This window comes from Callorhinus ursinus, unplaced genomic scaffold (assembly GCF_003265705.2).
Source record: "Callorhinus ursinus isolate GAN/ISIS: 27379988/994484 unplaced genomic scaffold, GSC_fseal_2.0 scaffold126, whole genome shotgun sequence".
Lineage (NCBI taxonomy): Eukaryota > Metazoa > Chordata > Mammalia > Carnivora > Otariidae > Callorhinus > Callorhinus ursinus.
Window position 1 is genome coordinate 349,671 of NW_027397188.1, and position 26,333 is coordinate 376,003.

At 62.9% G+C, this 26,333-nt stretch overlaps 1 protein-coding gene across 2 annotated transcripts in view; it reads right to left on the bottom strand.

Moving 5' to 3' along the window:
• The window catches only part of NACC2 (NACC family member 2), a 71,879-nt gene extending 51,531 nt beyond the window's left edge, over positions 1–20,348 (bottom strand). Inside the window, exon 1 of one of the 2 annotated variants that reach the window (XM_073890053.1) lies at positions 20,216–20,348. The gene's annotated coding sequence lies outside the window, so the exon portion shown is untranslated. Of the gene's footprint in view, positions 1–15,303; positions 15,428–20,215 lie in introns of those variants that run through there. The other variant, XM_025860186.2, reaches the window with a different exon arrangement.
• Positions 20,349–26,333: the final 5,985 nt, after the last annotated feature.

Genomic DNA, 26,333 nt, shown 5'->3' on the forward strand with positions numbered 1-26,333 from the left:
GACCAGATGCTGCCCGGAGAACATCCAAAGGCACCAAACGGAGGGCAGGGGGGATTAGTCACCAGGGAGACGGAGCAGGGCCTGGGGCGGGGGGGCACCCACCTGCATCCCCCTCCCCCGGGGCCTCCAGCACCCCCACGCAGGAGCCTACAACAGATTAGATGCTGAAGACGTGGGGAGTCCCCAAGGGACCCCTGTCCAGCAAGCACTCCCAGGACAGCAGGTGCCCACAGGGACGCCGTGAAGGCCGGGCACAGGGTGAAGGGAGCCGCACCCCACTCCCTCACCTGAGACTCAACAGCAACAAACCCATCCAGGTGCTGGGAGCTCGGCTGGCTGCTGGGCGGGCCGGGGGGCGGGGGGGGGGGGGGGGGGGGGGGGGGGGGGAGGGTCTGGGTGGCACTTTGACCCTGACTCTCCCCTCCCCCCGCTCACCCAGCTGTCTGTCAGCTGCATAAAAATGGATCCAGCTCCGCACTTAGCGTCTGCGCCCGTTTCTGTAGGTCGTACGCCAGGTGCGCCTAACAGAACAGGTGAGCGACAGTCTGAGCATTGAAGGGTAGAGGTAGCTACTGCTGTGACCCCATGACCCAAATGTGTGCCTTTCACAAGAGAAAATCGGGTAAATAATGTCACTGTCTCAACAGCTTATATTCGATGACGAACATTTCTGCAACGTATCTCAACGATCCACACACGAGTTTTTAAAAATAATGTTCTTGGGGCAGGGTGGTCAGAGGCTGCGTCCCCACTCCCCCACCCTGCACCGCAGCAGCGAGGGGCTCCCCAGGACGGCCACCCCCTCAGCCAAACTCCAAGACCTCAGAACCCCATCTCCACAGGGAGAGCTGACATTCGGGAGGGGGTGCTAAATAACCCGTCTTGTTGCCGTGGCCTAAACGTCCAGGTCCTGCATGGCTTTTTTATTTAAGCTCCAGAGAAATGCACTGTCCCCCTTTTACAGATAGGGAAACCAAGGCTCTGAGCAGGGAAGGAACTGGCTCGCTGGCCCAGGAACCGGACCTGAATCTCGAGAGCGGGCATCAGGTCTCCTGGTCCAGACAGGAGTCCAGGACTAAGTGCTCCTGGGCCACAAGCCACTGAGACCACGTGGACCGGAGGGACCCACCCCAGTGCCAGAGAGCAATCGGGACAAGGGTCCAGGATCCGGGGGCAGAGGCCAGTGGGTGGGGGGGCCAGGGCACAGCCAGTCTCCGCCTCATCTGGGGGCAGGGTGCCCAGGGGAGGGGGGAGGCTGGGGGGGCAGCACAGGACCCTCATCTGTCCCCGAAGCTGGGAGAGCCGGCGCCACCGCCACCAGTCACCGTCACTGTGCCCGCCGCTGCCACACCTCCCCAATGCCCTAGCGGTTCCCCTGTGAATTTGACTTCAATCATGGCTTTTTAAAACAAAGTGCATACTCTATCAGTTTAGGGCACAGAACCCGAAAGCCACCCACTCGAATGTCTGGGCATTCCGTCCTGGGCGAGGAGACTGACCACGAGGAGCCAAGGGGAGCCAAGGGGAGGGCCAAGGGCCACAAGGAGCCTGCCGGGGACATGACGGGCAGCCAGCCCGGCTCCCCCGTGGCATCACCCACCGGTGATGTCTGGCTTCTCGCAGGGGACGTCTCGCATGGTGGAGCAGAGCCTGCAGACCCCAGGCTGCCCAGGACACCCTTGGGAGGGCCCGGCTGCCCGGCTCTTCAGCCCGTGACCCAAGGTACCGCCGGGAGGAGGGACCCCTGGCCTGCTCCTCCCGCTTCGGTTGGCACCACAGCAAGAATGGGAGTAAACATCCAGTGGCCACTGGGACTGAGGTGGGGGCCAGGGCCACTCACGGGTAGAGTCCCACTTGTGGCTGTGGGGCCCCGTCCAGGGAACACTGCATGGCCGGCCCTCCCCGAGTGTCAGCCCGCTGCACTGGGGTCTTAAACTGTCATCAACTCTACGGCAAGCATATATACCACCCCCACCTAGGCTGCACAGAATTTAGCCAACAAAGGAAACTTTGTGGGGCTCTTGCTTATCTTATTCTAGGGGGGCAGAGGGTAGGTCAGGTGAGGGGGGTCTTCTCTCCAGACACATGAGGGGCACTCCGATTTCCCAGGCAGAGGGGCTTGGGGAGAGAACAACCAGCCAGACCCCCGGGCTGGGCCGCCTATGGGATCCAGCAAAGCACCCCGCCGCCTGCAACAGGCAGGCACCATGGCCTCCCCGACGGGGCCCTTTGGAGTGACAGGGTGGAGGTCAGTGACAGGTAAACAGAGCCCATTTCTAGCACTAATGTTAAGCCGACATCATACATTCAAGAACAAGTCAGTAACCCCACCGCTGTGCTGTTAACCACCATAAGGACAGCATTTCTGGGCCCCACGTGGGCCCCAGGAAGCCCCACTGGTCTCCCCTCCATCACGAGCAGCCCTGAGCCCGGCCCCAGAGGCCTGAGCAGGAGCCAGTGTGCGTGGGGACGGCCTCTAGGAGCACAGGGATGGCTAACCCCATGGGTGGCTGCTCAGACAAATGGAAGGGGCTGACCTAGAACACCACAGCCCAAGGTCAAGGATCTCAAATACTCTCGGGGAAAAGACACGACGTGGTCATGCATATTCAGCTATTCCAGGACTGACAAGGGACTGGCGAAGTTTCCAAGGGTGGACACCAAACCAGACGCCCAGCTTGGGAACCTCCAGGCCCCCCAAGCCATTGGAAACACAGAGGGAAAGAGGCTGCCGGGAGCCACGGGCCAGCCAGCTCCCCAGCAGGGGCTCTGAGTGGAGGCAGGACAGGGTCAACGCTGAGTTAGCCGGGGCCACCCCCTCTCCAGCTGGCGGGTGCCTCTGTCCCTGCACTGTCCCAGTGGCGGTCCAGATGACAGGGGGAGCATCTTGAGGCCTGGCAGCTCAGACGTGCAGGGCGCCCGCCTCCACCGCGGGCTCTAACGAATTCCCTCGTGGGGTTTCTTGGAAATCAGCGACTATAATGTAATCACAGCTGCTGGGGCTCCGAGCAAGCCTGCTCAGTGGCTCCGTTCAGTTATAATTATTACGAAAGCTCAGTTAAGAAACAGTGAGGATGAACTGAAACCTTCAGGAATACGCAAGAGCTGGTGGAGGGGCGGCCCCACCTTGTGGCCAGGCCCTCACCTGCCACCGTGCCACCCGACCCAGACCAGGACACCCCGCCCCTTCCTGCGGGTCCCTGGTGGAGCCATCCTGACCCAGGGTGGTGGCCCCGGGCCCACCCTGACCGAGCTCCGTCTACCTGGATGCACCCAGCCCACAGAACCAGGCAGATCCAGGGCGGGGGCAGGGCTGGGCGGGCAGCCAGCAACCACCCCTGCCCACGGCTCCTGCTGTCTCTGCTCCAGCACCCCCCGGAGCAGCACCCTGGGGCCCCAAGAAAACCATCAGTGGGGGCGGTTATCACTACACCCCGCTCAGTTCTTCCACCCAACCCCCCTAGCCCTCAGGCCTTGCTTCCCTTTCACAAAATGAGGGGAGTATCAGACACTCTCCAGAGACCTTGGGCCAGCAGCTCTGGGCCAGCTCCTCACCAAAGTAAAACCGTGACTGCCCAGCCCCTCTGCGGGCGGGGGCAGGGGACGAGGGTTCTCCTAAAAGGGCCACACGGGTCCGAGACAAGGGGAGCAGCCCATGGTGCCATCCCAAGCCTCCGCCTGTAGCCTTGAGCTGGTTGCCAGACCTCTTGGACACCAGTTCACCTGCCTCCTCCTGATGCCTCGCTGGGGACAGTGGCCTGACCCCTGGGCAAGGCTGACCCATGTGCACTCAGCCCTGGGGTGCCCTCGCCCATAAAGCACAGAGCACAGCACCCACAGTCACAGACAGGCACCCATCTGCCCCAGGCAGCGTCTCCCTGAGGACACCACGACCCCTGGGGCCACCGGTGGGAAGATCTGGGCCTCCTGGACCCCCAGGGATAGGCCCATGGTGCCCGGTGCCCTTCAGCAGCCAGTAGGCCACCGCAGAGCCCCAGCCCCCCGCCCTGTGCGCCCACCTTCACGCCCTCGGGTGGGGCTGGCTGGGAGCCACAGCGGTCCTGCTGGCCATCCCCGGGCCCTGTGTGTTCGCTTCCCTCCTTCTCCCCAAAGAAAAATATATTTTCCAAGAGCGGCTGACTTTATTTTGCTCACTTTACCCTCACGTATGGCCCACCTTACGACTAGGACTTGGCGCTGACTGCCTCAATCCCATCACATTTCGGAGCAGGAGGAATGATCCGGTGTCTTACGGCTGCAGCAACCTCTGCTCCACCTGAGCTGGGCAGACACGGGAGACGGAGGGGAGCCTGGGTGGGAGGTCAGAGGCGCAACCCCAGACCGGGGGACAGAGGGACATGCCCCTGCTCAGGGGGCCGGCTCTGCTGTTCCTTCCGAGACCAGGGGTGGGAGAGGGAGAAGGCGGCAGCGGTGGAGACGGGGAGCAGGGCCCCGCTCCCACGCTGGCGGCTTCACGATGTGATCTTACAGAAACCTCGGTCTCCGCAGATGTGCCAGCCCAGTCGAGAAGAGTCTCACCGGACTGAGGGGGAGCCGTATGCCCGACTGCGGGTGTCCTGAGGAGCCTCGGACACATGGAGGAGTGTGGCCACGGAGGCAGGATGGGAGGGGTGTGGCATGAGCCAAGGAATGCCCACAGCTGCTAGAGGCTGGGAGGGCCTGGGGGGGGCGGGGCGGGGCACGGGCCTGTGACACCCTGACCTCCAGACCCTGGCGAGCACAAAGTTCAGCTGTTTCAGGCCACTCAGCTGGTTGGCCTCCAGGAAATGCACACAACCTGCCCCATGGACACTGACCTTGACCCTGCTCTGAGGGAATGGGGACCCACTGGTTTCAGACGGGTCTGCCCAGACTTGGATGATGTCCCTCAGGAGCGAGGCTGGGTCAGGGGAGGTAGAGGAGACAGGTCTGCGGGGCTGAGGAAGCTGCTCCCCTGCTCCCCACACCCACTGCCCTCCACCTGTGGAAACACACATCAGACAGAGCGTCCCCCAATGACGTGATGCGCCACGTCCAGTGGATGGGCCAGTCCACACTGCAGCATCCCAACCCGAGACACGCTGCCTGGTACCACGCGTTAGCCTCAGACTCAGGCCGGGAGGCATTCTGCAAAACTGGCCCGGAAAATGGAGTCAAGGTCACCAGACCCAAGAAAGACCACGGAAGGTTCCAGGCTGAGGTAGCCTAAGAGACACAGTAAGGCTCAGACACGTAAGAGCATGCCCATGCTCACAGCGGCATTATTCACAAAGCCCAGAGGTAGAAATGATCCAAGTGTCCATCGACAGAGCCATGGGCAAGCAAACGTGGTCCGTCCACAGTGTGGAGCGTGGCTCAGCCTTAGAAGGCAGGAATCCCCGACCCAGTGCTCCGTGAGGCAGGACACCGTGCTCCGTGAGAACAGCCGGACGCAGAAGGACAAATGCGGCAGGGTCTGCTCCCGTGACGCCCTGGGGCAATGGGACCCACAGACACAGGGAAGGGAGCTGCTGTCTTGCGGGGACCAGTTTCTTCTTCGCCGGAGGACAAGTCCTGCAGACGGATGGTGGCCGACCACTTAGCAGCACTGAACCGCAAAACTTCAAAAGGGTCGAGATCACAGACGGCGATGTTATGTGTTGTTGACCACAATAAAGGGAGGGGGAGAAAGAAATTCAAGGGGGGGGGGCTGCGGACTGGGGGAGGGGCGGGGGGCAGGAGGGCGGGGGGGAGGGGGGGGGGGGGGGGGGGGGGGGGAGGGGGGATCGTGTGTAACGGGACAGAGTCCAGTCTGGGAAGATGACCGTGTTCTGGGGACGGGCGGAGGGGATGGACAGAGGGACGGGTGCACAACGGTGTGAGTGCACGGACATCCCCCGACTGTGCCCTTACAACTGGTTAAAGTGGTAATTTTATATATAAGCAACTAGAATTTTTTTGAATTACAACTTTAAAGGCAGCCCTGCCAAAGGCCTGGAACGTGGACCCACAGCGATGCTCTGGCTGCAAAGGGCGATCCTGGTCTAGTGGGCTGTCTCAGAGACCACCAGCTGTTGTGCGCACGGGACGCAGTGACTACTCAGGGCAACTTATTCTCAAATCGTTCCAGGAAAAGTTTTCCTTTCCATTTTCCTGAGATATTAAGAACCTGACAAGAGACCCAGGGCAAAACCACAGGGCAGCCCCCACGACCTGGGGGCTCTCACTCTGCAGTCCAGCCCGGCCCAGGTCAGTCTGCGTGGCTTAGAGAGGCGTGGGGAGAGACCGGGGACCCTGCTCCTCCACCAAGAAGGGCCCCAAGGCCTGCACCTCATCTCTCCAGAGCCAGATGCCTGCTTCTTGTGGTCCTGGGTCCAGGAGTGGGGGGCCCCTCGAGGTCTGGCCTGGTGAGGACCTTAGGGCAGCACCACCTTCTGCTCCCACACCCCACTGCCTGGACGCTGCAGCCCACCTCCAGCCCGTTCTGGGAACCCACCTCCTCTGCTGGGTTACTTCCCTCACTTCATGAGCTCACTTTTCTTCTGGGGGAGGAACAGAGGAGGAGTCACAGGGCCCCCGTGGCCCCAGTCTGTGCTACAGTTTGGGACTCGGCACACAGGCAGGCCCAGCCTTGAGGACTCCTCTGTGGCCGACGCGCCTTTCCTGGCCCTTTCACGTGACAGGGACTGGCCAACTAAACTAGGTTACAACAATTAACACAAATTCTGCCTCCTGTCCCAAAACTTACATAACCATAGACACTGTGTCTCAGGAAACTCTTCCTCCGCCCATGGCCCCGTTTCCTGCCCTCGACCCCGGCTCTGGTCCTGAAAACAAAGCTCCTTCTAGACTTCCCAACTGGTACTGGCCCTTCGGCCCCGCCATCCGGTACTTGTCTGAGCAGTGGTCACTGTCCATGTGTCTGGCTGCCCACCCTCCTGGGCAAGAGCAGGGTGGAGCCAAATGGCCTGTCTCAGCAAGTCCCCACCCCCTGACTTCCCAAACAGCACCTCCTCCCCGCCAGGCACGGAAGGATTTCTGTGACCCCCCCTGGCCCCACACACACACTGGGTTGATAACATCTCCCGGATTCATGTCCACCCAGGTCCTCAGAACGGGACCTTACTTGAAGACAGGGTCTTTGTGGACATGACGAGTTAAGGATGGAGATGAGGGATGTAGGGTGGGCCCGGCCCCTGTGACTGGTGTCCTCGTAAGAAGAGAGACATTTGAACACACGCAGAGGGAGGACAGCCGTGTGACCATCGAGGCAGAGGGAGCGGGGTGGGTCTACAAGCCAAGGGACGCCAAGGGACGCCAGCACCCGCAGAAGCTGGGAGAGGCCGAGATTCTGCCCTCGAGCCTCCAGAAGGAAGCAGCCCGGCCCACTGCTTGACTTTGGGCCTCTGGCCGCCAGAACTGTGGGGAGTACACTTCTGTCACTGTAAACCACCAGGTGTACGGTCAGCTGTTGCCAGGGCCACAGGGTGCCCGTAAGGCTCACGCCCTCCCTGCCTGTCTGCCATCTCTGCACGCGCAAACCACTGCCCTCCTGGAGCAGACAGGCACCAACAAAGCAGCGGGGGGGAGGGGGAGGGAGGCCCACCAGGAGGGGGAGGAGCTTCGCAAGAAAGAGAGAAGCACCTGTCAGGTCACCGGGGGCAACGGCAGGCTAGAGGCGGCCCGGCCCTCCAGCCAGAGTGTTCGTGCCCAGAGCATCACCTCCGCGGCGACCAGAAAGTGGGATGAGCCCCGGGTCTGCATCCTTCAAAGCTCTTCCCCCATTTTACATGTGGGGAAACTGAGGCCCGGGGAGGTCACCATGTTCACCTAGGGTGCCAAAGCAGCACAGTGAAGAACAGGGTTCAAAAATCCCAAGATGACACGCCCGGACTCTGCAGAAAGTGGGGGCTTGACCAAGCGCAGCCCTGCACCACCCGGCAGGATCGTGGGGACTGTCACAGTCCTGTCCAGCCCCGGCTGCCTCCAAAACCCGGTCCTCTTCCTACCTGTGCGGCCCCAAGGGACAGCGAGACTCCCGTCCACTCGGGGGGGGCATGGCACACCCCTGTGCAGGGGGTCCCCGGCTTCCGGACCTTGCCCACTCATGACCACGCTCACAGGAAGGGAGGGCCATCTGAGGTTCTGGGGCCCCACCAGGCTTCCACAGCTCCAGGTGGATGCTACTCCTGAGGACACATAAATGGGTTCTTCTGCCCCAAACGTGCTCTGCCCGACTTCTTCTAGACAGTGGGAGAGGGCATGCGGAGGGAAATCCTAAAGCCATTAGACTGCGGCCCCGACATCAGGACCAGCTGGGGGCTGGTGATGGAGGGAGCCATCCTCAGACTTTGCCCACCTCGCCTCTCTCCCCAAGGGCACAAGTGTGAGTGGACAGTCCATGCCACAAGGCAGACCCAAGGTCGGCCCGCCACACGCCCCTCGGGGGCTGCCCCGCGCCCCTGCACGCTGCAAAGCCAGGGTGCGAAGTCAGTGAGTAGGATGGCCTCTGCACCCAGGGGGGCAGGACGGGGTCTGTGACCTCGGTCCCTCCCTCAGGGAATGACAAGTGCTTGGGGCTCGTGAACCCCCAGGTCCAGTCACTCCCAGTGCCGGTCACAGGGAAGCACACCGCTGGGCCGCCTGCAGGGAACACAGGGACCTCTGGGAAGGCCAGGTGCCAGCGCGGAGGCAACACTCACTCAACAAACACCACGATGCCCGGTGGTCAGCCAGGAGGAAGAGAGCTGTCCTGAAGCCTCCCCCGGGGCCTGGGCTGCCCCTGCTCCCAGTGTCCCTCAGCGTCCCCCTGGAGGCACAGCCCCCGTGCCCCACGCCCATCCTGGGAGCAGGTTTCCCCGAGGAGCCAGCAGGCAATTTGCATAATATTCTTTGCAAGTTAATATCAGCCTCTGATAATGATCTCGGCATAGCGTGGAGCGCTGAGGCGGCTGTTACAACACTAAGTAATCATATTTTAAATTATGTTTCCCTTTATAGAAAGGTGTTGCAAAAACACACAGACATGAAATCTGTCTGTAGCAGCCCCACTGCCAACCACCTGACCAGCTTCCCAGTGACGGCTGTGACTGCAGCACTGGGATCCGGGAAAGCCCACCCCGCCGGCCGGACCCAGACACCACAGGCCACATGCCACCCTGGACCCCAGCCTTGCCCAGGCCGGGAAGGGGAGGGGGCTGCCCGGCTGGGGCTCTGCCCCCGCCCAGGGCGAGTCCTCACAGAGAACTCCACGGGGGCACCTACCACCCACTCTTGCCAGGGGTCCCCACTACCCTGACCATAGGCAAGAGGGGCTCCCCCTTCCCACAGTCCCCAGCCCCAGCCTCACGCTGGAGACCCCAGTGCCCAGGAGGCCAGACTTCCATGGGATGCACGGGGGATGCACGATCCTGAGAACTCAAAACTCTAGGCTTTGGTGCGCGCAGCCCTTCATGTCCCACCGAGGGCCTGGCCGGTGGCGCCTCCGTACCCCCCTCACCCAGCATCTGGGCTCTGCACCCTCTCCCCAGGCAGGTGAGCTCAGCCTTGACTCTGGCACACCCACACCCCGGCGGCGGCTCATCCAACAGCCCGGGGAGGCTGTCCCGTCCCAGCAACCCTGGAAGCCCGGCAATGGCCCCAGGGGCAGAAGAGACCCCCGCCCTGGGGCAGCCGCAGGGGCGACAGGAGCTGGAGGGGCAGGGGTCCCCGCCCTGCTCAGAAAGGGAGCCCCGCAGGGGAGGCCGTGTACTCCCCGGCTCCCCTCTCCCTTGGCTTCGGAGCCAGGGCCACCACTCAACCTTTATTTTCTTAAAAGCTTTTTTTTCTTTTTTATTAAAAAAAAAAATCCAATTATAGCACAAATCTCTCAGCAGGGGTCAGTGTGGAACAAGAATAGCCCAACTTAATGGACATGACACAGGCAAGATTAATGCCTAAAGGGCTTCAAAAGTTGTATGATGCAGATTTCATTAACATTTTAATTGTAATGTATCTTTTTAATCTTGCCTCTCTAATGGCTTTATATTCAAAAAAAGGGGAAAAAACTGCTGACACAACAAAAAGTATCAGTATACACAATTTAACAAAGGCGCTCAGCAGTGCAACGGAAACTAAATTAAATGAGCAAAACTATGTTAACATTTTGATTTTTTTTAACAGCACAAAAGTCAGGAATGCGGCAGAGGCGGGTACTTCTCCCTTCCTGGCACAGGGACAGGGACGGGGCAGAGAAAGGGGCCAGCAGGGGCAGAGGCTGAGGGCCAGGACGGAGAGCCCCAGGAGGCCCCACATGCCAGAAAGACCCAGGGCAACGTCCTGCTCCTGACCGACCGACAGGCACAGGGGCACCCCACAGTCTGGGAGAAAGAGGGAGGGATGCGTCCTCCAGAGCACACCAGCTGTCAGAGTGGACGGCCCCTGGTGCTGGGGGGTGGGGAAGGGGCATCTAGGGGCATCACCATAACAGGTGTGTTTTGTGGGGCCAAGGCTGGGGTTGCAGACAAGCAGGCATCCCACCCCCAACACCCACAGCGAGGGACCCCAGGCAGCTCAAATCGATGGGGCAGCCGCATATCACTGGCTCCAACTCTCAGAGACTGTTTGCAGAAATACACCTGGTCCTGACCAGGGAGGGCTCCGGAGATTTTTATTTTCAATCAACAAACACTCAGAGCACTGCTGCTCTATCGGATGGTGTACCCCAAATCCACCTCTCCTCTCAGCAACACCCCCAGCCCCTCCCCCCAAGGCAAGGCCTCCCTCAGGGACCTGGTGGCTGGGGCTGGGGCTGGGGCTGGGCCCGGGGGCGGGCCAGCCTGGGGCCTGGGACACAGCTCTGCAGCAGGACTCTGCTCAAACCCAGTGACTATATATGGGCACTTTCAGGCCCCTGTGGTCCCCGCCCCCGACCTGCCTGCTTCTCAGGCGGCAGGCAGGCGCTGGGCGGGGCCCATCCATGGCCATGTGCCCTCCTGGATGCCAGGGCCCAGGGCCGAGGGGGAGGGGGAAGCTTCCCCAGGAGACCCAGACTCAGCCTCTCCTCCCCCTGGGACCAGAGAACAGCGCCTCAGAGAAAAGCATGCCTGCGTCCTCCCCGGAGCCACGGAGAAGAGCCTCCCCTTAAAGGGACATGTGCTCCTCACTGGCTCCTGCCCACGTACAGGGAGGGGGCATCCCGAGAGGGCCTCCAGGCTGGGCCCAACCTGCACAGAGGCCCGAGGCCGGGCCTGCTCACCTTCAGCCGGCAAGCAAACGAGGAAGCTACTACTTCACAGGGAAACACACACACAGGCCAGGGTGGGGCTCAGAGAGGGTGCGTTCAGCATCCAAGGTCACATAGCTCCAGGCAGGATGTGACCTGGGAGCTCCCCTGCAGCTCCAGCTCCAGCCTCACTGCCTTGTCCAGGGCCAGTCGGCACGTGCTGGGGCAGGGGGGCCCGGAGAGCCCAGGGTCACGGTCAGAGCCCCCTCCGTTCCTGCTCCCGCTGCCCTTGTCCTCAAGGACACTGCCCCACTCTGAAGATGCTAACCACCAAGGCGGCCACCAGAGAGCCCCACTCCAAAGTTCACGTCCCAAGTGTCAATGGCTACTCCTTCCAGAGCCCTCTGTGTCCACCCACAGCCCGCCAGACCCTCACCCTCAGGGCCCCACTTCCAAAACCTGAACTCGCAAGCACAAAGGCCAGAGGCCACCGCGGATGAAGCCCAGCTCCCAGCATGCAGCAGCTGCAGGACACACGAAGAGGGAGCCCTGGCCAGCAGGGCCCTGGAGTTTACAAAGAGCCGGAGAGCCAGGCCTGGTGAGAGCAAGCGTTTGCGAGGAGAAACCGAGACTGCCAGGAGCCCTGCCCTGCCCAGAGTGTCGGAGCTGAATGCTCTCCCCGGCCTGCACCGGGGTCCCTGGAGCCCTGGTCCTCGTCAGGGCACAACCACGGCAGCCCAGGCCACGCAGGCCTCGCCCACAGGTCACAGGGTGGGGCCCACACACCCCTGAATTGAGGTGTAGACTGGAAAAGACAACGGGCGGTAGCCCCAAGCCGAGCCGCACCGCAAGTACCCAAGGGCCAAGCTGCTCATCTCGGGGAGGAATGGGAGGCCAGACAGGGGTGCAGCACAGAGCTGGGCGAGGGGCTCCAACAGGGCCCAGGACACAGTGCTCCGCAGACCCTGCAGGCCAGGGCGGGCGAGGGGCCCAACCCAGCCAGCCCTCAACAGGCCCTGAGGCCACTCCCAGCCCCAGGCAGACCCCAGCCCCAACCAGACCTCACTAGCTCCCAAAGTGGGGCCACCCAGAACTGGAGTAGCTCACCGTGTACCTCAGGATGCAGCCAGGGACTGACGGGTCGCACCTGCTCCTGCCCGGGACCCCCCAAAGAGTAGCAGCACATCACAGGACCGTGCTCCCCTCCAAAAGCCCAGGCCTGGAAGACCAGGCTCAGGCACAAGCCAGGTGGCTAACACTACCCTGAACCGGAAGGCAGCTTGGCGTGTCCCCAGAACCTAACCACGGCCAAACTTCCCGAGTATGCCCACTGCACAGGGCTCAACACGTGGAGTGTTCCGGGGTGAGGGGCCGTGATCTGGTGCGGTCTGGGCTGGTGTGGGTCTCTCCCCAGATCTTCCCACCCACCCCTACCCCTTCCTCCCCCTCCTCTCCTCTGGAGCCCCGGACTCCCTCCCCTGCCTCTCCAGTGTGCCCAGTGGATGGCAGCAGGGGGTTCTCAGCACTCACTCACTGTCACTTAGGTCTCGCAAGGACGCCGGGAGACGCGGCCTCTGTTACTGGCTCCATTTCACAGGTGAGGAAGCAGCTTGGCACGCAGGAGCCAGGTAGAGAGGGTCAGGCAGCGGGCGCAGCCTCCCACCTCCCAGACAGCCACCGTGTCCCTCCCACCTGTGGCCCCCTGTGGCGCCCTTCATCAGACTCTCACCACAGCTGCCCCCAGCCTGGGGGGCCGCTCCCACCCCCTGCAGCAACCCCCCCCCACCCCGGGACAACAGAACGCAGGGAGAGCCCGGGCAGGGGAGGCCCAGGTGGAAGGGGCCCACACTGGGCGTGGGCGGTGGACAAGGCTGCCCTGGCACGGAGGGAGCAAGGCCTCAGGGCACGGAGGCTTCCACCCTTGTTGATGTCCAGTGCCGGGGACTGCAACAGGAGGCCTGGGGCTGGCCCTCACGGTCCACCCCCAGCTCTGCATTCCAGTGAGCACAGGCCTCAGAGGCAAGGGTGTAAGGATGGAGCCTTGGGAACATTCAATGCCACAGTTTTCATCTCCTGTCCCATGGTGGGTACTGAGCCCACCTTAGCTCAGGATGCAAGGCAGGCAGGCGGGACCCTGAAGCCAAGGTTCAGGAGGAACCCCAGCCGCAAACACCAGCTCAGCGCTTGCTGTCACCCCCTTCCGTGAATAACGCATGCTCGTGTTTTAGTTGGAAAGCAGGGAAAGAACCTGGAGACAGCCTCGTGCAGCCTGGTGCTCCCAGGTCAGTTACAGCAGGAGCACCTCTAAATGGGCGCAGGAGAGGATGGGCAGAGCTGGCTCTGAGTCAGCACCGCCTCTGCCCAGGGTGTGACCACTGAGAGCAGATCTCCGCCAAAAGGTGACAAGTGGTATCTTGTACTTCTGCGCTCTTTCCAGCAGGCTTACTGAAAGAGCAGGGGCCCTACATCTTGGGTCTCCTCCTATTTCCTTTGCTCAGGCTCTAGCCAAGGTGCCACCCAGCAGAGGAATGACCCTACCGAAATGCCAAAGGACCTCCTGGGAGGAACAGGCGCCACAGGGGGCCACAGGAGGGAGGGACACGGTGGCTGTCTGGGAGGTGGGAGGCAGCGCCCGCTGCCTGACCCTCTCTACCTGGCTTCTGCGTGCCAAGCTGCTTCCTCACCTGTGAAATGGAGCCAGTAACAGAGGCCGCGTCTCCCAGCATCCTTGGAGACTTAAGTGACAGCGAGTGAGTGCTGAGAACCCCCTGCTGCCATCATCTGGGCACACTGGAGGGGGAGGGGAAGGAGCCAGGGGCTCCAGAGGAGGGGGGGGGAGGAAGGGGTAGGGGTGGGTGGGAAGATCTGGGGAGCGACCCACACCACACCAGGCCACACCAGACCAGACCAGACCAGCCAGGAGGGCGGGCCTGCAGCGGGCACAGGAAGCAGGAGGGCCATGGGCCTGGGCCTCTGCCCCCTCCACTGGGAGAGGGGCAGGCACAGTGCAGTGCCTGCGGACTGCTCAGGTACCGGATGGTGAGCGCACTGAGGACAGGAAGGACCCCCGCCTCCAGCCTCCAGTGCCCAGCCCCCGCCCAGCCCCCCATCCCACAGGATGGGCTCAACTAGAACATGCCACCAGGGGACACACAGCTGGGTGCTCGGGGAGTCCCAAGAACTACCCCTAGAAAGAAGGCGTCCAACTGCCCATGTGGGCACAACCTCTCTGATTCGGAGGCCTCCAGCACGAGGAGGAAGAGAGTGGGAGCAGTGAGAATGGCCCTATAAGGCCACAGCTCCGGGGGACCCACCACCTGCAAATCCAGCGGTGTAATCAGAGAGCGTCAGGAGAGAGCTGGCAATCACCAGCCCCGGGACCAAACTTCTGAGAAGCCCGGAAGAGGGGGCCCGGAAGAGGGGACCCGGAGGTGACCTCTGACCTCACGCCTCCCCCCACACACACACCCCCCAACGCGGCAGACTTCCGAAGAGCCGGGGGTCCTCTGCCTGGGTCATGGGCGTGGGCGCGGGCGGCGGGCTCAGAGGTCACCTCTGAGGTCCTCAGATCAGGGGCTTGAGCAACAAGACCTCGGGTCCGCAGGGTCGGAGCGGAGGCTGACAGGTGCGAGCCTCCTCCCGGGGCAGCCGGCCCCCAGGGTCTCCCCATTTTTTTTTTTTTTTTTTTTTTTTTTTAGGGGCCAGGGGCGCCCAGGAAAGGGGCCCGCCGGGGCCAGCAGGGAGAGACGGCGGATGCGCAGCCGCGCGGCCGGCCTCGGACCCTGGCCCGGGCCTCTCCGCCCCGGGAGGGCCGGGCCGGGTCGGCGCGCTCGGGCGGAGGCCGGGCGTCCCGAGCGGGGCCCCGCGCCCGCCGGCCGGGAGGGAGAGAGGGAGGCGCCCGGGGCCCCGCTCGCAGCCCCGCTCGGGGCGGCGCGGGCGCGGGCGGGTCGGCGCCTCCCCAGGCCGGGCCCCGCCGCCTCCCCGGCCGGGAGGGCGCGCCGCGCGAACTTGGGCTGCGGGCGGCCGGCGGGCACTGCGGCAGGGAGGCGGCGGGGCGCGCCGCGGAGTTTGCGGGAAGTGCGGCGGCGGCCACCCGGCCCGCGGCGCCAAGTTGGGCGTACCTGCGGGCGCCCGGCCCGGTCCGGCCTGCGGCGGCAGGAAGTCTCGCGTCCCCGCGCTCCGGCTCACATGGACTTTCTCCGGCCTCGCCCAGCACCGGCCGCACCGCGGCGGGCGGGGCGCGGGGAGGCGCCGCGGGCCGTTTAAAGGGACAGCGCGCCGTCCGCGCGCGCGCACTCGCCGCCCCGGGGCGCGCCGCCCCGCCGCCAGGTGGGAGCCGGGGCGGGCGGGGGCAGGCGCCGGAGGCGGGGAGGGGGCGAGGGGGCGCGGGGCGTCCCGGGGGGGGGTTGCGGCGGGGCGGGGGGGGGGGGTCCTCGGCCCCTCCGCGCAGCCTTCCCCCCCTCCGCCCCCCCCCCCCCGCAGCGTCCCGCCCTCCGCCGGACACGGGGCCGCGCCGGACCCACGCCCTCCCCCGCCCTCCGGCCCCCGCACGGAGCCGCGCAGCCCCGGAGCCCCGGGCCCTGGAGCGCCCCCTCCCCGCGGCGACCGAGCTTGCACCGAGCAGCCTCCGCGAGGCGGCGCCAAGTGGGACTGCTGGCGGGAGGGCGTGCAAGGAAAGCGGGGGTGCGGGAGCGGCCGTTGGGCGAGCCCGACGCCGGCCCCCGGGCCTCCTGCTGGGGCAGCGAACTTGGCCGGGTCCGCTTTCAGGCCTGGCGGGATCCGGGCACACTGGCGCGTTATTGTGATTCATTCTCACCATCCGCCCCTCCCCTCCCACCCCTGCGCCTTCAGGTTTGTCCAAGGCCACGCTCCTGTGGACAGAGGTGCGCCTTTAAGTAAAACAGGCCACGCACCCAAAGGGACCCACAAACGCCCCCTTCTAAGTCGCCCCCACCCTAATCTGGGGTCTGGGGTCAGGACAGGCCACAGTGGTCCTCCTGGGCCAGGGGAAGCGTGGCTCCCTGCCTCCCACAAGGGTCCTTATGGGAAAATGGGGGTGGTACCAGAACAGTGATCTTGAGCGTGGGGTCACCAGGAGGAGGGGATTAATGTGAAGAACAAGGTGCCCACTCCTTCCCCAGAGAATGTTCTGGACCCCTTGGGGGTCGGAGGCTAGGGCTAAAGCCCTGCCAGACTTTTAGCCAAGGTCATTCGTAGGACAATGGTCAGAAGCTGGTCCAAGTGCTTCTGTCCGCAGCCTCAAGCTAAGTCCTTCACCTTGATCATAGACTAACCCCCAACCCCAACTTGTGGGTCTGCACAGAAAACATCCTCCCACCAGCTCACTTCTGTCTTGCCCTCTGGGTGAATGGGTCTGACACCCCCAGACCCCCACTCAGACCTAAACAGGGTCCTAGTTCCCTCACCCCGGACCAGTCCAGGCTGCTCCCACTTCCAAGCCCACGGGGCAGTCTGACTTGTCCAGGAGGCCTCTACCCACTAGAGACAGTCATGTGGTTTGGCATGTGGTCACATGGTTCAGGAGGTGCAAGGTGAGGGAGACTAAGGTAAACCTCCAGCACCGACCCAAGTGCTGCTTGCAGAAGGCTCTGGGACAGGTGGGGGCCAAGGGCTGGGTGCCTCCAGATCAGCCCTGAAGCCTTGGGATTCCCGCTGGCTCCTAAGTTCTGTGGACCATCTCGGCAGTGCAAACACCCTACCCCACCAGCGCCCTGGGAATTGGGGCTTCTACAGATGACATGGGGAGCAGGGACAGACTAGTCTCTGGGCCCTTCCACCCCAGGGTGAGGCCCCAAAAGCTCTCCACTAGGCCCCGAGGTCCTCTCGTGGCAGCCCTGGGGTCACTGTGTGGATGAGGACCCACAGAGGGTCTGGAGGTGTGACCGCCCCCCCGCAGGCGGTGAAGACTGGGCGTGGTGGCCCCTGTCTGAGTGCACTCCTTCGGGGAGCCTGCTCACCTGGGGAGGCAGTTCACAGTTGGCACATTCTGATTGTTTCCATCACTTTGCTTTCTAAACATCAAAGGAAGTCTTTCTTCTTCAATGGAGGACATTTGGAAAACATTGAGGAGTTTTTAAAAGGCAACAGATAACCAGAAACCTGTTTCCCAAGGGTAACTAACAAGATTTGGTGCAGTTTCCATGTGTCTGGGTGTGAGTCTACCGCATGTGCACATTTTAAATGCCAATCCTTTCGCCTGTGAACTCACGTCCAGGCCTGGGCTGTGTGTCCCGTGCGCGCTCTGGGCGCACTGTCTAACTTTTATGCTGCGACAACCCTGTGAGGCTAGCTCTCTCTCTCTACTCCTGTTTTGCTAATGAGAATAATGCGGCTCCGGAAGAAAGTGCAGCCTGGAGCTCGCTCAGCCAGGGCTCCCAGCAGGCACCCAGGGTGCGGCCTGTGCACCTCCTGCCTCCATTTTGAGCACTGTGAGTTAGACGCTGCGCACTGTCAGCCTGGTGCTGGCTGATAGGGGGACGGGGTGGCCACAGTCCCCTCTTGAGGGATTTGATTAGCGCTGCAGCCCCTCTGTGATTCCAGTGAGGGTCTCCTTAGCTCAGGAAGGCCCAGCCCGGCATCTGGTCCTATAGCTGATCCAGAGAGCATCGGGCTGGAGGGAAGAGGGAAGTCACAAGAGCTACATCTGCAAACGGATTAGCCAACGAGGTGGGGTCTCAGGAGTGGGGGCCCGGGTGCACCCGGGAGCAAGGCAGAGAGCCAATGCCTGGCCACCTGTCTGTCCTCCCCTGGATGCCGCAGGCCTTTCGCAGCCCTGCAGGTGGCTGAGTGGAAAGCTGACTACTCGGTGCTGGCCATCCATCGAGGAGGGATCTGGGGGAGCACCGTTCTCCTCCCAGGGCTCCCCTGGCCACACACACCCCAGACTCTACTTCCTCCACGGTTCTTTCCCAGGCTTCCTCCATGAGGGGTTTTGGGGGTCAGGTCTTCGTGCTCTGCTGCATCTGTTCTGGAAGACACTGAGCTCCTCCATCCTAGGTTTGTCTCGAAGAAGGATTAAGGCCCATCAAACACATCCAAGACTCACTCAGCCAGCTGCCTTCTCAACTCCCCCCTCTGGGTGGCTGATGGCCACCTCTGTGCCGTGGCCGGAGAGAGCCCCTCACCATGCCCCACTCCTGCTCCCCCTGCCTCATCTGCTTCGGCAAATGGCCCCTCACCCTTTGGGCAGCTCAGGCCAAACACCTCTTTATCCGTTCACCTTTCTCACATCCCAGGTCCAGTCTGTCCCCTAGGCCCACAGTTCCACCGTACACCTGACCCTTTCGCACACCCACTATCTCTCTGCTACCCTCCCGGTCCAATCCCCTTTTCCTCAAGTTACTGCAGCAGCCCCGAAGCTGGGCTTCCCCTGTCTCCCCCCCACCCCGTTGCCCCTGTCCGGGTCTTGTACCACATAGGAGTATAGAGACGCCTCTGAACATGTCAGACCACAGCCCCCCTCTGCTCAGATCCCTCAGTGCCCCCCCATCTCCCACACAGAACTTGAGCCCAAGTCTTTGCAACAGCCAAGACCTGGGTCCCCACCCCACACTCACCCCTACTTGGCCCCTGTGCAGCTCCAGCACCCCAACCCGGCCCGAGGGACTTTGCACCTGCTGTCCCCACTACCCATACCTTCTCCCCCTCTCACCATGTCTTTGAGACGACTCACTTCCTTTGGGTCTCTGCCCAGTCATCCCTGGGGCCTGGGCCTTCCCTACCCTCCCATAAAGCAGAGCCAGATGGGCCGTTGCCCGCAGACTCCCTGGCCCAACCCTGGTGCTAACCCCCTCTGACACTCACAGCCCCCTTCTGCCCCCGCCCCCACGGGTACTGGCTCCCCGTATTGTTCACCACCCCACCCCTGGCCCAGTGGGGTGCCTGGTACAGGTCAGCGGACCATAGACATCCGCAGCGTGTGGGAGCCTGAGGGGTACTGTGCCCTCGCTGATGAGGGGCCAGAGCCCCTGTCCACCTGCCTGAGTCTCGGTGCCTCTCTCCTGCCTGAGCGTCCAGAGTCTCCAGTCAGCAGGTGGGGAAGCAGTAGCCTGGGGACCCCAGGGTCAGACCCTCGGCCGGGTCTGTTGGCGTGAGAACAGACTCCAGCCCCATAAATGGCTTCCCCAGGAGGTGAGCCGAGTGGGAGCTGGCCGCCCACAGCGCGTCCTTGCACCTGGGTGCCTGGGCCAGGCCTGTGCAGGGAGAGCAAAGGGAGGGTGTCTGCGCCCCTTGTTCCCCTCCTGCCGGGTCAGCACAGAAGCAAGGCCACCGAAAAGCCTTTGGCGCCATGGCACTCTCGGGAGGAAGCCTCTTTTATCGGCCAGAGAAGTTCACGGGGCCAAAGTAAACGCCTGACGGTGGGTCCCTAACCCTCCCTCGGAAGCTGCCCCAGGTGGGCTCTTCCTCCGCTCTAATGGGCAGCGGCCCATGGAGGGTTTTCCTGCCATCGCCCCGAGCGCCTGCGTTCCCAACAAAGGCTAAGTCAGGGAAGACCCCAACCCCGAGACCAGGGTAGCTGCCAGAAAAGTGGTGAGGCTCCATTCCACCCCCCTGCCCCCGGGAAGCTCTGGGAGAGGCCCTGGCCGCCTGTTTGTGGCCACACGTCAGCGGCCCACAAAGGACCCCTTTGTTGTGATCCTGCCCTGTGCCAGCCAGGCAGCGCGGGGGGTGCTGAATGCCCAGGCGCTCGGGCCGTCCCCTCACAGCCAGGGCTTGAGGAGGGCCCCCAGACTCGGGGAGCAGCCCTGCCGCATGAAGCTAAGCAGGGGCAGGAACCGGCTGCACACCCCAACCCCCGGACTTGCCGTCCAAGTCCGGCCCCCACTTGGAGCAGTTGGTGGGTTTGGCCCACCCCATCCCCAGTTTCAGATTCAAATTGAGGCCAGCAAACAGTCCAGCCGGATCCTGTGGCCTACCCCCCTCCAGGACCTCTGCCTGGGACCCCAGGGTGGCACTGCCGAGGCTTCGGGGGCAGCCAGAGTCCACAGGACAGAGGGAGTAAGAACACCACACCTCATGGCCGCCCAGGGCCGCAGTGTTGCAGGATTCTTGTCTCACAGAGTCGAAGAACGGATCTCGGGGACACCAAAGAGTGAAGTGAAGTGAAAGTGAGAACAGAACAGAAAGAAAAGCTCTCTAGAGTGCGTGTCCTCCATGGGTTGCCACCGGGGGAGGCTAGGGTCAGCCTTTTATGGAACACTGACCGGGGAACTTGGTAAATATCTTGTCTACACGGTGTAAGAGGAATGAGGGTGTTCCAGTAAGTATCATGAGCACAAACAAGGCATTCTTTCTGTCCGGTTAATATCTCTTCTGTAACATTTCTCCACATCTGGGATTTCTGTGAGCCTGGTCACTAGCCCCCTGCCCCTCTCTCCCTACCCAGCCCCGCCTGTCCCTGACTCAACAAGGCACAGGACACCGGGCAGGGACCCCTGGGGGCCATCTGCCCCAGGGCCCTGGCTACCCTCCTGCCACTGCCCAGCTCAGGACATCAGGCCCTGGCTCCTGTCTGGGCTCCTGTCTGGGCGGCAGTGGCCAACCTTGAACACAGCCCACACGCCTCCCCAGGAAACTACCTCACTTTGGCTCCTGGACACTGGGGGCCTGCCCACGGGACAGCATTGTGTGCACTCCTGCAGGAGGGGAAGAACAATGGAAGGTGCTGGCAGGCCCTGCCCCTCCAACAAAGGGGCCAGCACCCCAGCTTCCCCGGAGCCAGGCCCGCCTGGCCCATCAGAGGCCCCCCAGGTCCCTCTGCCATTCCTCCTCTTACCATGGTTATTCTGGAGAATCGGCAGCCCCTCCACCCCTGGGGGTGCCCCCACCCGCCTCTGGGGACACGCCGGGCTGCAGGGCACTTACATGGGCCTGGGACACAGAGGCCCACGTGGTCACTGGTGGCTCTCTTCGGGTGTCACGCGGCGCTCTCAGAAGCCCAGTGTGGCGTGCAGGCCCCGGCAGCCCCTGGCTCTGCCTGCCAGTCACCCATCACCCTGTCTGTGCGGGGCCTGCGTTAGGAGGCATCAGCCCACACTGGAATGGGGACCAAGTGTGTTCTGCAGTGAATCTGGCAAGAGAGTCCTGGGGTTGAGGCCGCAGCCCCCCACCCCCGGCCAGTCCACGTGCCCCTGCAGACGATGAAGACCCTGTATGAGAAGGGGATTTCAAACCTCCGTGTTTCTGATGGAGAGTCTGGTTGTCCTGCAGACACAGGAGCTGGGGGCTCAGGAGGTATCCAAGGATGAGAAGCATGGAGGAAGAGGGGGAGGGGCAGCCAAAAGGGAGAGAAGGGCTGACGGGGCCTCGCTCTGTGCCCAGTGAATTCCCTCCAGGCCTGAGCAGCTGGCCTCTGCCCACTGCCCAGCTTCCGTCCTCCTCCCACCCACCCACGCTTTCCTTGTAGCACACAGGCTGCCAGTCTGTGCCCACGACCACAGGGCCTTTGCACCTGCAATCCCCTGCCTGGGCTCCCCCTCTCCCTGTGTTGGCAAGTGAACTCTGATTGGCTCATCCTTTAGGTGGTCTACTCAGGTCCTCAGGGAAGCTGTCGGGACCCCCCAGCTGGTTCTCACAGCATTGGGCCGCCTCCTGGGGTGCACTTCTACACTCCAGCAGATGGTTTAATCTGGCCCCTAGGGTGAGGAGACACACTTGGTAAGAGAGGCCAAGCCAGAGCGCAGGCAGCCTGGGAGGGTGGCAGGCAAGGCCCATCCGCATTGTGTGTGTGTCGGGGGGCGAGGGGGGACAGGCCACACACCTGCCCCCAGAGAGCGGGGAGACCTAGCTGTCCTTGAGCACGGCTGTGTGCCAGGCCCGGTGCTCGGCCCTGGGACGCGGTAGAGAGTAAGGTGGGCTGGGGCTACCCTCCTGGGCCTTCTGTCTGAGTCAGGGGCACAGTTGGTTAAACCCCCAGAAGGCCATGGACTAGAAAGTGCTTGGCACACAATGAGGTGCTTCATGCAGTAGGACGTCAGAGTTGGAACCGGAAACCAGCCAGAGCGGCCACCATGGAGAAAGGTGTGTGGTTCTTCAAGAATTAAACAGAATTACATGTGATGCAGCAGTTCCGCTTCTGATGTGAGTCAAAATTGGGAGCAGGGTCTCAAAGACTTACTTGTGCCCCATGTTCACGGCACCGTTCACAATGGCCAAGGGGTGAACACAACCCAAGTGTCCTTCGATGGACCAAATGTGGTCTTCCCGTGCAGTGGAGTAGCGTCCAGATCCGACTTACTGAAATAGCTAAGGAGTCACCCTCTGGAGACGGGGCAGGGGGTGGGGAGGAGGGGCGAGGGGGGTCCCAGTTCAGTGGGGACTGTTTACTCCAGGAAGAGGAACACGGTCTGGGGACGGCTGCACAGCAGTGTGGATGCTCAGGATGCCCCTGAGCTGTGCGCTTAAAAGCACTGAAGACATAAATCTGATGCCTATTTTCACAAGAAAACACCAAATGCTGTGTAGACACAAGTGGAGGAAGCGGCCCTCCAGGCTAAGTGGACATGGAGGGGGACAGGCTCCCGGTGGGGCAGGGGGAGGTGGGAGGTGTGGAGGGAAGGGGTCGCTGGCAGGGCTGGTCAGCGGGGCCAGGAGTCTGCGCGTTCTGCACCGGGCAAGCCTCCTGACCCTGTGCGTGAGGGTAAGAGGTCTCCTGGTTGCTGGGTTCCAGGAGACCCGCTGGGGACCCTCCCGGGAGTCCAGGGAGGGCCGAGGGGGTGAGGACCCGAGGAGGGAAGCCAGAAGGACCGAGGTGGGAGACCAGTGATGTCCATTCCCTTAGACGGGAAGCTAGGAGGACAGTTTGGGGGAATCAAGCCTTCTGTGTGGGCCACAGGAACTCCTGGGGAGTTCCCACTTGGGTCACACGGCCCCAGGCGTCAGACCTGATGCGGCCAGGGGTCAGTGCATGGGGACGGAGGGCCCTCCTGTCACTGGTGGTCATCACTGCCCCAAATCCAGTGGTCCGCCCCTGGTCTTCCCTTGACGCCTCAGCATCTGGCCACAAGGTTGAACTGCCCCCCTCCACCAAGCACTTAGTGGCTTCTGGAGGCGCTCTGCTATTTTGGGTCGTCCCCCACTTGTGGCCCCTCCTCCTCTGCGCAGCCCTAGGCCCCTGTCCTGCTGAGGGGACCCCCCCCAGGCGGCCAGGGTGCACGTGAGGATCTGAGGTGCGCTGGTCCTCACTGGGATCCATGGGGAGCGCCATGGGGCCCAGCTGGCCTGCCTTCCCCACTGCCACTGTAGGACCAGGGCTGGCTGCCAGCCGTGGACCCAGAGCACTCGGGGCTGGATGGGGGCACGTGACGAATGGAGTACAGTCCCCGGGCAGGAAGGCTGGGTCTGGGGTCACACATACAGGCTACAGCTCACTCGCCAGGAGCTTCCTCCTGCTGCCAGGCAGCCTACGGGCGGCTGGGCCCCACAGATTCAAATCTGGGTCTGGTCTTGTGAGGAAGACCAGGAGCTTGGTGGTCTGGAGGCATGGTAAGAAAAAACCCTTCATTTTCAAGGGACAGCCGGGGGTGGTGGGGTCTGCACAGAGAGCCGAGGTGTGTCCACCAGCAGAACCCTCCCCTCGGGGACGGGCTGGACTCACCCCTAGACCGCATTAGAGGTCTGGGTGCCCACAGGTCGAACCGCACAGAGGTAGGACCCTTGGGCTGAAGGCTACCCATAAATCAGGGCCTCCTGAGGGGGTACAAGGTGCCCTCCCCGTGGGCTGGGGGCCGTCCCGCACCGTGGGCTCCCTGCTCAGTCCTACTGCTCTGGGAGCCATTGCTCAGTGGCCGTGCCCCTTGATGGGCACATCCCTTCTGAGGAGCTGTACATGGTGCTGGGCGTACCCCTTCCAAGCCCCCACCAGCCGTGTCCCTGCTCCTGAGCCCACGGCAGGCATGGCCTGACCCTGAGATGGGGCCTCTGGAAATGGCGTGGGGCCTGGGGCCAGGGCGGTGGTTGGGGGGGTTCTGTGGGACAGACCGGGTGTAACTCTACTCCCCCTTCCTGCCCCCACTGCCATTCTGGCTCCCAGGAGAACCAAGTCCTCTGCCCTGTGTCCCCAGTCCTGCAAACGGCCTTGCTCAGAGGGGCAGGACAGAGGAGGGCCCCAGGGCTCTACTCTCCGACCCTGGCCCAAATGAGACTCCAGGGCTCGGGCAGACAGGAGGGGGAGCCCTGGCCTGCAGCTGGTCATCGAGAAGGGTGGCCCTGAGCTGGTAGGAGGGCCAACTGATCAAGCTCCTGATGTCACCCCATGTGGCCGTCCAGGGGAGGGCCCTCCTGCTAATAACCTCACCTCCAAGGAAGAGTCAAAATGGCTGTGCACTGTCCCCCTTCCCTGCCTGGGTGGGTCATGTGGCCCATGGGGTCCCCTTAGATGGCCACAGTCTGGGCTCCCCCAGGGAAGGAAGCCAAGAGTGACAGATGGACGGACAGCCCTGGCCCCTGGAGGACCCAACCGTCTGCTCTGGGTGGTGCTTGGAGCTGCAGGGTGGACCACAGCCCCAGTCCCGGCTGGCCAGGGCCATTATCCTTGTCATCTGTCCCTTGTCCTGGGAAATTCTGGGTGAGGACCTGGTGGCTCAAATTTGGGCTAGCCGAATGAGGTGGTCAGCCTGGGGGAAGGGCCAGAGCGGGCCTTTTGGTCACCAGGTGTGGCCTTAACTCAGGCCTAGGCTTTGTGCTAACGGACAAGTCCCCGTGGCAGCTGGAGCCCCAGCCCCACCAGCGAACTCCCACCCCACAGCCCTGTGTCTGCTGGGTCCCAGGACCTTCAAGCAGGGAACTAGGTGCTTATGACACCATTGGGAAGCCAGGCTTCCAGGAATGCGTCCCGGAACATTCCAGAGCACTTTGTGAAGGGGCTGGTACCTCTATGCAACGCGGGGGGCATCAGCAGGGACACTGGCTTCAATTTCGCAGGCCGCAGTGCAGGGTCAGGAAGCCAGCACCGCCCAACACTGCACCCCTGCGCACCCCTGACCTCACCTGCCAGGAGCCCAGGAATACATCTCGGGGAGTGCAGCCGACAAGGTCGCGCCCGCCCTGCATTTGGAATGACACACCAGGGGAGCCAGGGGCAGAGCCCCTACCGGACTCACAGCGAGAGCAAAGGAAGAGTGAAGGTGCGTGAGGGTGCAGGGCCCTGGCCCCCCACCCCAGCCAGGGCTTCTCCTGAGCGGGAGCGCACCTGGCTCCACGTAGGTGTGTGAGCAGGTATGGACACCTCTCCTTGACCACCTACAAAGCTGCCCAGGGGAGGGATTTGCCCAGAGCATTTTGCTGAAGGGCCGAACAGACCTCGGGGTTTAATACTATTTGTCGTATAACCCACCTCTCCTTCAAAACCCCAGGCAGAGCCCGCTCATCATCAGGGTGTTAATTCTCGTGACTGGAACATGTCTGCAATCCAGGCCAGAGGTTCCTAAACTTCCCTGAGAGGTGGTGGCCACGCTGGACAGCTACGCCCACCCTGGCAGGGGCGGCCTCCCTGGTTAGCATCAGCACACAGACCCCACTCCAGGCTCGAAGGGGCACCAGGAGCTCAGTGCTGGGTCCATGGCTCGCCCACCTCCCACTTACTGGCTTGCAGACCAACCCTTGGCCCCGCGGTTGCACCGAGGGTGGGTCCTCCTTTAGCCGCTGGGGAGACTGCGGGAGCTGCCCTGGAGATGAAGACTTGCTCACCTGGCCCCCAGACTCCTGAAAAGCCCTTCTCTGAGGGCAGCCTCGGTTTCCCCCAGACCACCTCCTGTAGCCGGGAACACCAGCCCGAAGGCCTCAGAGCTGACAGGCCAGCCGTTCTCGGGCAGGGCAAGGCAGGGCAGGGCAGGGCAGGGCGGGACAGAGGAGCGTGTGTGGGCTGGGGCACCCGCTGCCGCGTGCTGCCGTGCGGTGAGCTCCGGCCGGGCCTCCACGGGGGCTGGTGGGCAGATGCAGCGGCCAGAGCAAGGGCTGCCTGGGACCCTGCGGCCCCAGGGGGTCTGCTGTGCCCCGGGGCCATCTGAGGCCGTGCCCTGCAGCCCGGGGACATCTGTGAGTCCTCGGAGGCCAGCTTGGGTCCCTTCCACAGAAGGAAACTGGGTGAATATTTTGGTTTCGCAGCAGCGGCTGCGGAACCCGTGGTTCTCTG